The sequence below is a fragment of the Harmonia axyridis genome, chromosome 5 (genome assembly GCF_914767665.1).
Source record: "Harmonia axyridis chromosome 5, icHarAxyr1.1, whole genome shotgun sequence".
In the NCBI taxonomy this organism is placed as follows: Eukaryota; Metazoa; Arthropoda; class Insecta; order Coleoptera; family Coccinellidae; genus Harmonia; species Harmonia axyridis.
Window position 1 is genome coordinate 7,700,029 of NC_059505.1, and position 12,902 is coordinate 7,712,930.

General features: G+C 35.4%; 1 protein-coding gene across 4 annotated transcripts in view; it reads right to left on the bottom strand.

Annotated features, from left to right (window-relative positions):
* The window catches only part of LOC123680430 (leucine-rich repeat-containing protein 15-like), a 150,396-nt gene that overhangs the window by 77,795 nt on the left and 59,699 nt on the right, over positions 1–12,902 (bottom strand). For 2 of the 4 annotated variants that reach the window (XM_045618328.1, XM_045618326.1), the window contains exon 1: positions 2,715–3,040. The exons of 1 other annotated variant lie outside the window; for it this stretch is intronic. The gene's annotated coding sequence lies outside the window, so the exon portion shown is untranslated. Of the gene's footprint in view, positions 1–2,653; positions 2,679–2,714; positions 3,041–12,902 lie in introns of those variants that run through there. One more of the 4 variants, XM_045618329.1, reaches the window with a different exon arrangement.

Genomic DNA, 12,902 nt, shown 5'->3' on the forward strand with positions numbered 1-12,902 from the left:
CAACTCATTACACTTTCACTCAGAGCTATAAAAACCTCCGAGTGAAAGCCTTATGTGCTACACACACTAATGAAATTTGTATCGTGCACGTCCAACATCTAACGCCTGTACTAGAAGGACGAAATTGAATGGACGAAATTCGATTTTGATGTTTCGAACGGAAAATCGTGGGATCCATTATTCCTTATGCGATAATCAGTTTCGAAAATATCCCAGAACAGAAGTGAACAAGCGGGCCTTTCATCTTTTTGTGCGTTTTCTCTTTTTCCTTTGAACGGTAATGTTATTTATCCTGATAAAGTTAAATGTGAGCAAGTCACAAGCCATTTTTTTTACTCTAAAGGACATAAAAATCAACATGACAAACTGATTTGAGTGGGAATAGGAAAAATTTTCATATACATTACATATACCGCAATACACTGAAAATACGCCTCTCAGAATATCCATATATTGGGTTATCCATATCTTGGTCCGGTTTTCAAACCTTTTTCAATGACATATGTCAAACAGAACTGTCATCCGAAGCGTCATATGTAAGGTGAAGGTTAGACATTTAACAATATGGATCGTCTACTGCTTGACGTGTGAAAATTTTGAAAACTTACTAGTAAAGTAATGATTCTGTAGAAAGTACATTTCTTGTATCACGAGCAGTTCATGGTCAACATAACAGTCTCCAACTCGACTGAAAATATTGGGGATATAAATGAAAGTGTTGAAGAAACTCAAAATTTATTCATTCCTGGGCGCCAACAACATTTGGGCCTCTCTTACGGCACGCAATGGCGTATTTTGTAAGTTAATTTGCATCTCCATCCGCATAAGGTTCAGTGGGCACAGAAACTATAGCCAGCTGATGATGGAATGCGTAGAACATCATGTTGATTGAGTGCTTGCACAGTTGCACAACAACGTTTGGATGAAGATTTGTCTTCAGCGACGATATATGTAAATATGTAAACAAGCAATTTTGTTGAGTGTGGGGCGGTGAAAATCATTATTTCAATGCTGAGAGATTAAAAATTAATTGAATGGGAATGAAAGAGATGTTCTACCAAGATTATGCAACAAGCCTCTCGTTTCTTACTCGTTTTCTTTTTCTATTTTTGGTCCGATATGGAGGAACAATTTCAAGCTTTGTGCGAAAGTTCATGTTGATTCGAACCACAGAATATTCAAGAAGAACATAAAAAAAATTACCTAACCTTCCCGTTTCCAATGAACCGATAGAGTTGATTGATTTTAATATATGAAATAACAGTTTAACCCAAACTATCAGAAACATAGAAAATTGAAGAAGAATATTGGGAAAGAATATCCTAATATTTTCGCGATTACAGATGCGATGGGACATAAAGAATAACAATTTCAAGCTTCGTGTACAATGTCGTATTGATAATAATATCAGAACAATAAAAAATTCGAGATAAGATTGAAAACAAACCTATTTCGATGAAATCTTTTTGCTTCAGTAAAAATCCAAAGGAATTAATTAATTTGAGGTCATTTGATTGAACACAACTAATCAGAATAATATTATACTGAGAATTTTCTCACAGTTAAGCAACCAATCAAATTTTGTCATTTTGTGTCATATGAAAAAATTTCACCCAATCATGTCAACTTTACACTGATATATCATTCGGTGCAATTATCAATCACTATGACAACACAATTGAGTTTGACAACTTCATTCAAAATAAATTTCAAAACGTCACGTTTTGACAATGCGTATGTTCAAAATATAACAAAGTAAAAATGCGCTAATCAAAGAAAAATTACCAGAAATACAGTCACAAATTTATTGAGGAATATTTATGTATTTTTGCAGCGAACGAAAATATGAATTGAATGAACATAAGAGCTTAGAAGAATTGACGTTGGTAGTAAAAGATTGGGCGGTCAATATCAGAAAAGAAGACAGAATCGAATACAAAGAAGCAAGGGTGAAACAATGTGGAACGTTTTGTGCAGAAAAGTACTATGACTACCATATAACATCATGATTGAGCCGTTTAACAATATAGTATTCAAATCAGCCCAAGATGCCAACGATGCAATGATAAAAGATCATTTATAGTAGAGTACAATAACTTATCTAATGTTTAATTAAATGTTAATGAAGTCATGCATTTTTTTATCCCTCTGTATCCAAGCAACAAGCTTTCGGAATCTGTTATTCCAAATTTTTTTTTGAACAATTAGCAATATCAATTGGTTATGACTATTAACAACTGATCAGACAGAGTTGCGTGCAATAATAAAGAATAATTCTTCTAAGCTTTGTGTAGGATTGTATGATCATAGCGTCTGTATAGAACCATAGAAAACTCAAGCACAATATCTCCCTTAGAAACCACATATATAACTATATCTATATAGTTATGTGGTCTCTAAGGGTGCCATTGGCGCATGAATCAACTAGTGTTGGATATATGCCGACTTCACGCCAGTGCAAGTACAGTCAATGAAGAGATATTGAAGGAAAATCTCTGAATAGTTACTAGGAACATCCAATTCACCAATTATTTATATCTTATATAAGTCTCAAATATCTCAGTATATCTGAAATCATACCAACATCCTATTGTGAAATTTAAAGAAAAAACAACATAAAAACATCAATATTTTCCCCATTCTCCATTCTCACGTTTTTCACATTCGTGCAAGGAATATTCCAGTATCTCATGTCATGAATTAGTTAAACTCACATCAAAAAGGAAACTTGTCATAAACAACCACAAAACCGTAAGGGGATACGTGATTGTCCACTTGCACAAATCGATAGAAACGTACTTACTACCCGAAAAATTTCACGAACAAGCACGAACACCTTCAATCGATTATTTTGGAATATACGAAAATCGAAATACAAAAGTCAAAATTCAACCTTGATGATACAACGATAGTACAACGTTCATCTCGATTCTGAATTAACAGTTTAAAACGCGCAATAGGATATTTCCTGTGTCAATTATCTTCGAATAGAGATGCGAGTGTCAGTCCTTAAATGTTATTATTTGTTATGTGAGATTAAAGCGGTACTATAGACTACTGAAGTACTTAATAGAATGCTTATCTACGAATTCATGAATTCTGCTGCGATCCAATTCGGTCATTTCCTTCCTGACCATATCAGGATTTTCATGAATCATTACACAGAAGATTGCACTTAAACCGCAGTCTTCCTTGTCCCTTTACAATAATAGTTCTTACGTGGAATGTTGAAGAAATCTTCGAAAGAGAGTTTTTATTATAAGTAGAAATTATTTGCAATATTGTTTTCCAGTGAGATTGTTGCACTTCAATACAAAAATAGTAAAAGTTTCGCACAGAAGCTGTCTGTCTGGTCTGTTGTATTCCTTGTCTGTTATAAATAAATAAATGAGTAATTTTGGGTCATTGTGAAGCAACTTTTCCGACAGCAATAGTGAAACTGGTAGAAAAATTTGAGCAGTTGGGGAGAGTTAGTGATATGAAGAATCCAAACCACTGATGTAGCTAGTAGTGTTGACGAAAAGCTAGGTTTGTCTAATCCTCGTCAATCTTAGGAATTAGGAATTCCACAAATGACATTTCGCTTGAATAATTAGGATCTAAGAATTATAGAGTTCAGTTAACATAAGAACTCAAGCCGTTCGATTACCAGCAACGTTGTATCTTTGCTGATTTGGACCTTGAAATTAATCAAAATTCTCCGGATTTTCATCGTACGGTCATGTTCAGTGATGAGATCCATTTTCACCGCGAAGGCTATGTTGATAACCAGAATTGTCGCCCTTGGTGCTCAAAGAATCTAAGAATGATTGTTAAAAAGCCTCTCCATCCTCATTGTGTCTTTTTTTGGGCTGGTGGTGTGATTTAACCTTACTTATTCGAAAAAATTGGTACAGCAATCACTCATATACTTGAAGACGTCTTGCGTGACTCGGATAAAGGTATCTATGGTTACCGCACAGGCCCTTTTAGACTTTACTAAAGCCTTCGACTCAATCAATCATGAGCTGGTTCTTGCCAAAATGAAGTATTATCAACTTTCTGGAATTGCTTTGAAAACATTTCTGTGTAATAGAAGTCAATATGTGAGGGTGGAGGGAGGTATATCATCGTGTGTTATTATCTCAAAGGGAGTACCACAGGGTTCTCTTCTAGGTCCACAAAGTTTCTGATCTATTCTGCTGATTTGTGTGAGACTGCTAATTTTGTCGGTTTCATGCTTTTGCAGATGATATTCAGATTAACATTGGTTTAAAACCAGATCAGGCTGCAGTGACACGTTCTCTGATGAATGAAGATATAGGTTCCTTGGCATTGAAGGCGAGGAATCATAATCTATACTTGAATCCTAATAAGTCAAATCTTTTGATGAGTGGAAGGTTCTCAACAAGAATTTGAAGTCATTGAAAGCAGTTGAAAATATTGGGTTGTATGTTGATTTTCATTTAAAATTCTCAGATCATATCTCTGCCCACATCAAGAGGGCCTATTTATTCCTCAGACTCCTTTCAAATAGTCATAAGTTCCTTCATGAACGTATAAGAATGATGCTCTGTGATCAACTATAACGGTGAATAGATTACAAAACCGAGCTATGATTATTGATTTTTTAGGGCCTGATGAGAGATATTGATGTGGTTGACGTTGATTTCAAGAAAATGGCGCTACTTTCCACACAAGCATTGAAACAATATCATTTCTGCAAGAAAAGTTTCCTGACCTTGTTATTTCTCGAAAAGGAGATCAAAATTGGCCAACGAGATCTTGTTACCCCAAGACCACAAAATCTAATGGTGATAAATCAACACCTACTCAATTCATCCAAATTGATTGCATCACGTTCAAATCAGACACCTCCCAAAAAGAAAAACCACTTTCACTACCGAAAATTCCAATCGACATATTTTCGTATCGTATTTTCATTAATTCACTTCAGTACCCGCCATGAACTTTCTTTCATCTTTTTCATCCACTGATGACGGCCGCCTCAAAGCGGTAATTTGAGTATTGGAAAAGCGAAAATAGCAGGGTTATGCGGTTCTTGCTTATAATGAGGTTTTTTGAACCTCAAGCCATAAATTCGTTATGAAGCGTTTTTCGTGAACGAAATCCAGTTGCTTTTTTTCTACAAATCTATTATTTTTCAGCGATCGTTCAATGAACTGATCGTTTCCTCATTTCGTTACGACATATGCAATTTTTTAATTTTGAGTCTGGGATGGTCCCAAAGGATAAGGTTCGATTGACTGATGACGAATTCAGGAATGTCCCAAAAGATAAGAGCTAGAAGCTTGAAATTATCAGGGTGGGTTCTGATTTACGGTTGAGTTCCTTAATAGGCATAATCCGACTAGAGGTTCCGTAAATATGAACGTCCGAAATTTTGTTTTCCTGTTAATTCCGAAACTGTAGGTTTGATCGAAATGAAAATTTGCTTTCGTATGTAAAATATCTATTTCGAGCTAACTGCAGATGAACATGAACTAGGAAAAATTCAAGAAGAATATCAAAAAAAAATAATTCCCAATATTTCCGTGACCACAAAACCGATGGAGTTATAATTTTTTTTTAGTTAACGATTTTATGCTTTAACTGAAATTTCAAGATTATCACATTATTAAAACTTCAAAGGATTCGAGAAGAATATTGTGAGAAAAATATACTCGGAAATATCTGATATTTCCCTGATAGCAAATTCGATCTAAATGAGATTCTAGAAGTATATCGAGAATAAAAATTTGAAGCATTGTGCAAAATTTGTTATACAGGGTGTTTCCTAAACATGCGGCAAAAATTCAGGGGGTTGTTCCTTGGACTATTTTAAGCATGTTTTGTCCTTGGATGATTTTTGAAAAACCTCTTTGTTTCGAAGATACAGGGCGAACAACATTTTTCATATTTTTAAAATTAATAATAGTTCAAATAAAAATGCGTACCGCACTGTGTTTACTAAGTAGGTACAATTTATTTTTAAATTTGTTTAACAACATTCCAATTACTAAAAACGGCCAGTTTTTTCCTATGGGGCCATCTAAAATCATTAGTTTATACCACTCCAGTAGAAAATGTGGAAGACTTGCGAAATCGGATCATTGCTGGGTGTAACTTAATAAGAAATGATCCTGGTGTTTTTGAAAGGGATCGGCAGTCAATGAGGAGAAGATTGGATGCTTGTATGCTGGCTAGAGGTGGTCATTTTCAACAGTTTTTGTAGGTTGAGTTGAATTTTCATGTAATTTTTCATAATAAAATGTTATTATCTGAAATTTTGTTTCCCCTATATCTTCGAAACAAATAGGTTTTTTAAAAATCATCAAAGGACAAAATATTCTTAGAATAGTCCAAAGAACAACCCCCTGAATTTTTGCCGCATGTTTAGGAAACACCCTGTAGATAGCGTCATCAGAATCATGTTACCTCGAATAAAGATTAAAGCTGACCTACTTGCATGTGCAATAGCACCCCATACCATAACGCCTACTGCCCGGCGTACATAACGCTCAACATCAAACTGAGGTTCATGTTTTTCTCCCCGACGTCTTCTAACCCTTCTTCGGCCATCATGTGCACCAAAGAAGTATCGAGATTCATCAGAATAGACGACCTGATGCCATTCCAATGTTGACGATCTCTACACCGCTCTAATATTTGCCTGGGATGCTCAAGAGTCAAAGGTAACACAAAATGGGGTCGATAATGCTGATGTCCAAAAGACCTTATCCGGCGGTAAACCATTAGGACAGTTACAGGATGTCCTTGTTCTCCTAACCCCTCATCAGCCAAAGATCGAGTTGTCGCAAACCGCTCTAATGGCCACAAATCTTAGACGTCGATCTTGAACATCATTTGTGCCCCTTCGACGTCCAGTGCCTACTCTTTTTCGTTTTTAAGCATTATCAAACCACGCTTGACAACATCTCATAACAGTAGTTGGATTTCTGTTCGTACAGTTAGCGATTTCTCGGAATGACAACCTCGCCTTCCGTAGACCAATTATACGACTTCTTTCAAATTCACTTAGCGGGTGATAAATTCCGCGTACACGTGCTCTAGGCATTTCAACAACTAAACATCGACTTTGGATCTCCTCGAATAGTTGGTTTGTTGTAAAATTCAAAAAAACTTGCAAAAAAGGACTACAATATTTAAGTAAGAAAAATTGTTTACATGAATAGTACTTCACGAACTTTGTCTTCAAATTCAATCATTTACTACTTGCTATACGATCTATGTAGGCTTGGTTAATCGATCGTCCAGAGGTATGATACGATACCTGCCTTTCGTCTTCTTCTCCGTGACTTTGTCGGATTTGTAATAATTAAATTCTTTTATCTACTCTTATTGAATTATATATTCATTATTCAACTGCTTTTGAGCAATTAATAGTATCTATTAACAAACAGCCGTGAGTTATAATAACTCACTACTATAACTCACTGTAATAAATCGGAAAATATGGATCTGTGCTTCTATACTTCTCTGCTTCTATTCGATTGGCCGAAAGGGAACATTCCATTATTGTTATTGAGGGGAGGAATGTCCGAGGGAATGTCACTCTTGACGTTTTCAAATTAAGTTTATATCTAATTATTGGGAATGTTTTGCTGAAAACGATTAATTCAGATAGTGAAGATGAAATATTATATAGGTATACATTTCCAAAAGACAAACAGTTAATGTTACCATATAGAATTAATTGCCGAAAAAATATAAAGGAGTTTGAAAAAATTTTCAAGATTGGTATAGCAGTAAGATCATTAAGTTTACATCGTTTACAGGGAAAATTTTTTGGTATATTTTAATGCATTTTTATAGGCAACTATTGAGGTTTTTCAATGAAGTTCAATGTCTGTACTCAATACTGGATTCGAGCTAGCCGAATCTAGTTCGATTGTAATTGGTGGCACTAAGTTTCCATCTCTCTTGTACGGGATCGAGCACATTATATGTTTATTTCCCATTCCTTCTGTCTATATTCTAAGTCTGTATTTTTTTCTTAGTATTTATTGATATAGTCGTAGATAAAGTGTAGTATTCAACTTGCGGTAATGGTCATAACTCACTTGATGAATTACAGCACTCGCCTGCGGCTCGTGCTGCAAACATCATCTGCGTGAGTTATGACCTACATTACCGCTCGTTGAATAATATACTATTGAATTATATACATCTATTTACAAAGCCACACTTATACCAGTATAAACTCAGTATTGAGAAGATCTAAATTACGTCTTAATTACAAGTTTCTCACTACGGTACTGAATTTCGTCTTTAATTAGAGAGTGAATTACTCGAAATGTCTTCGAGTATCACGTCTTCGTCTTTGAATTTTAGTTTCGGTCGTCTCGTCTTTAACTCGTTCGCGACTCGTCTTGCTCTACTCCGCGAACCGTCTTCTCGTCTTCACGTCGTACGTCTTAAGTCTTCACCGACCGAACTAACTCTTAACTCGTCTTAGACTTGACTTGAACTGTCTACTGACCCCAACTTACTGACCTCCCCTGAATATCGACTTCCCTTCTTCCGGCTTGACCATACCCTTAGCACCACTCCGATATCGGGGGAAAGCACCAAATACCGCCCCTAGTCCAATAAGAGTTTTGCCGTACCGCCCACAAATCTCTTCGCGGATTCCTGGAAATCGAATATTCTCGAAGGACTAGAACCTGATACACAGATGTGACACATCTGGTACAAACGTCTTGTCTTCGATCTTTTCTAACCCCAGTTAATCTCCTAAGATTTACAATCGAGTAATCGAACCGGCATGTCTTCGACATCTCGAGGAATTAACACAATATACAAAATCAATTCGTTCCCTGTAAATTCATTGAAACTGTCATGCCCTCTACACTTGAAGAAACTAATAGGTCTCCAAGCATCCTGTTGACCATCTCATTTATTCACAGGAAATAAAAACTGGATCCTACATCTATGTTTCATCAAAAAAAATTAAAATGTAAACAGCTCCTTCTGATTGTTGCAGTATCTTTGTCAGTTAGTATATAAATGTTACTGAGGTATTCCCGTACGATTTTGTCCAAGAAGGAATGGCAGAATGAGCAGATTTGCCACAGAACAAGAGAAATCATCTTCCGAAGATACCAAATCGAAAAATTTCCGAATGACGAGTGTTTTCCCCTGCAAATCGATAGAGGAATACCGTAGAGAAATCCCTCTATTTCCTAATGACGTTACTGTCGTCCATGTCATGCTTTCTACGACTTATCCAAAGAGGGGCGTGTAACACAGAACTGAAATTCCTATTCATACCAATCATTCTTCAACAACGCGGGCGGGAAAATCGATTTCCCAGTTTATTCAAGATTCGTGACGCACATCTGATGATTCTAACGTCGCTTTTATTGTGAATCCGTTGAAGTATTCCTTTCGACACTCGATACTTCTACGATTCTATTTATTTTCTCAGAAGCGCTCGAGTCTCTGGTTCGAGTGGAATTATATTCGAAATGCTTCGAATTGATCGAGTCTGCATAATTGACAATTAGGGGGATCGTAGATAATGTTGAAGTTCGACAAGAAGTCGATACCTCGAATGGGTCTTGGCGTTCCCAAAAAAAGAAGATTGGAGACGAGCTCTCGACCATGTTGCTGTGGGTAAAGTTTCGAGGACTATTGGTGTCAAGAGCAGCTGCACAATTAGGGGTTGCAGAAATTACCTTCTGGAAAAACTCGAAGCCATTATACAGAGGGGATATTTTTGTCTCTATCCTTATTATATCTTCTTATCATTATAGTCAAACATCTTGATGTTTGAATCAAAACAGTGCTTGGGGATAGAGACGAAAAGAAATAGAAGACAAGATCTAGAAGTAGGGATTCATCATAGCTTGATATTTCAACCAACTACTTGACTTGAAAATCCAGCTCGTGAAAAATAATATATTTGAGCTTGACTTGATTTATTTTGAATATTTATTGCTTGACATGATATCAAGTTACTTGATATTACTTGAGCTTGATATGTACGCGTCGCATGGCATATATTTCTGCAATCTCGTGCGCGTCTAGACTAAATATGGAGATTCCTGGAGCGCCGAAAGACTGAAACATTCACCAGTGTGACTTTATTAGTAGTTTTCTTACATTTCTATGAAATCTCTTGTTAGATTTTGATAGTTTCAGAAATGTAGTTCCAAACTTGGCCATAATGGCCAACGCCAGCATCTTCAGCTCCTGTTGAAAGACAACTTTCCAGAGCTACTCTTACAGTCATTAAAACCCGCAATAGGTTAGGCGACAAATCTATAACATGCCTCATGTGTCTTAGATCTGAGTGGAGAATTATGAATTCAAACAAAGCCTAGAGATGTCTCAATATTCAGAAACTTAATTTTTGTATTATTTTTTATTTTGTTTTGATTTATAGTGATTTAATTTATGTTTCTATTGTTGATACTTTCGGTTCTTTATAAAATAATTTTAATACAGTAAAGTGTTTTTTGCAAGGTTCCTTCTCATTTCGTCATTTTTTTATTGATATGACTCTATACAATAAAACTGCTGAAAATCAAGTAGCTTGATATGATTCAAGTACTTGATAAATAAATACTTGACTTGTCTTGAGATTGAAAAACTACTACTTGTTGGATTGGAGTACAATATTATGGTAGAAATATACAGTTTAAATTTCATGACTATTTGTTGATTTTGCAAGAAATGAATGGAAATTAAATATCTCCAAGAACTAAGAGGCGCAACAGAAATGAACAATAAAAAATGCAATGATCAGGGAAGACATCAGAATAGAACACTTGACAGCATTTTCTTGAAAAGAGACGATTGCGCGGTGATGACATTTGAAAAGGATGAACTGTGAAAGACCTGCAAGAACAATGTGGGAATTTAAAGCTCTGGGTAGAGGAAAATTTGGAAAAACTGATAAAACCGAAACAAACAAATAAAAGAAGTTGATAGTTTGAAGGGTATAAACATGGAAACTCCTGATTATCTGGCGTTATCTTCCTCTCAGTCCTTTGAAATTTTAAATAGCAAAATCCTCCTTGGAGGTATCCCAGATACTCGAGTTTATTAAAACTCTGGATCCGGAAGGCGAGCTGTAGATTGTACAGTGGATAATAAATCTTGAGATCGCAGTGCTATCTAAGCCCTTATCTGAAATAATAGTCATCAATCATTTGTCTCTTGCTTACTTTTGTCTCTATCAAACATAGTGTTTGCATTCAACTCATGCTCTGAGATGTTGAAATAGAAAAAATATCGAACCACATTCTGAAATGAATCTACGGAAAGTTAGATCCTTCTTTCTTTTTAGCGTACACATGAAATTCAGTATGCTGGTGTTTGAAGCCAAACCAAACCGTATTAGTATTTAAGATTTCAATGTCGAAGTAGGGATGGTTTAAGCACCATTGTATTTCTAAATAATGAGATTGTTCAAATGTTCATAAATGAAAATAATACACTCGATTACAAGATCTAGTTTGAATATTTGAAGTCCTTGATATAAGAATTTGGGAAATTACTTTTATCTACCGAATTAGAGTTTTGTTGAAATATTAGTGCTTCAAACTGCTAATGAAGTTCATACGGAAGCTTCTATGAATTAATATGAGTAGGTCAAGTGCATAGTCATTTCTGGCTGACATTATTGTAGAATGTCACATTCCAAAATGATCCTCCTGCTTTTTAGTGCTCAGGGTTCATAAAATTATATGTTCCCCCATTGTACCAGGCATTAAAATGTTAAGGAACCTCTTTCAAAGAAACACGCATATCCATATAAGAGGATCTTCCTCATAATATATGACATAAGTGTTCATAAAATTTTACAGGCGCCATAACGAACAGTATTCCTCAGTTTTCGAGCTATCAACGTTTATAACTGGGTATACTTATCCAGAAGATATATGGTATTCACCTTCAACGTTGTATTCAGTACAATCGTAGAAATCGGGAAATGGCTACATTTGTATTGTGAATTCAGAAAAAGAGGACAAATATATTATTTAATTGCTAGTCAAATAATGTTTTCAAGGTCTTTTGAAAGAAAAATCCCCGTAGTCCATATAACATTATTCATCTAAATTTATTTCTTTGCTTTCACATTGAGCAAAAAACAAAATTGCACCTACGCCAATGAAATAATAAATAATTTTAAATTATTTTTCGATCCATTTTCAAAAAACGACTTCAGTACTAGCCACGAATTATTCTTTGTGTCTTTATTGAAAGTTGGTCACTCGAAGAAGAAAATTTGAGATTTGCAAAGAGGAGAAATCGCCCAAATTATTTTACAAGAGAATTCAGTGTTTATTGTGTGTAATGGCTGTTTTTCCGTTTTTTGACTGCATGATACATTTGATGGTTGCTGTCAATGCTTTCACAGTTGAGAATGTCAAACTATGTTGAGATTAAGGTTTGATAATCCATTATGAATCATTTAAGGCCATAACAACCCTTCTGTATTGTGGAACTTCATTTCGAAAAAAATTAATCTGTTCGCGAAGTTCATAGAACACTACATCCATTTCGCGGTCAACATAATCAGCCTTGTTAGCAAGAAATAAGTTAAATTATTGATCATTATCGCACTAATTTTACACTCATCGATTCCAAATCATCAACAAGACAAAGTAATGTTTGTACTGAAGAGAATATTGCAGCTGTAGGTCGAAATGTTGAGGAAGACGCTGAAATATTGCTACGTCGCCGTTCTCGAATTGTTGGCCTTTGTCTTTCGAATACGTGAAAAATTAAAGCTCATTTGATTATTAAAGCCAAATGTTTATTCTTTACGTCGCTTTTTTGCTGATTGGACTAATTTTGAACTGGCCGAAGAGCATTTTTACCGAAGAATTGTGATAAGGGATTCAGCTCATTTCTGGTTGAAGGGCTTAATCAATAAGCCAAATTGTCAT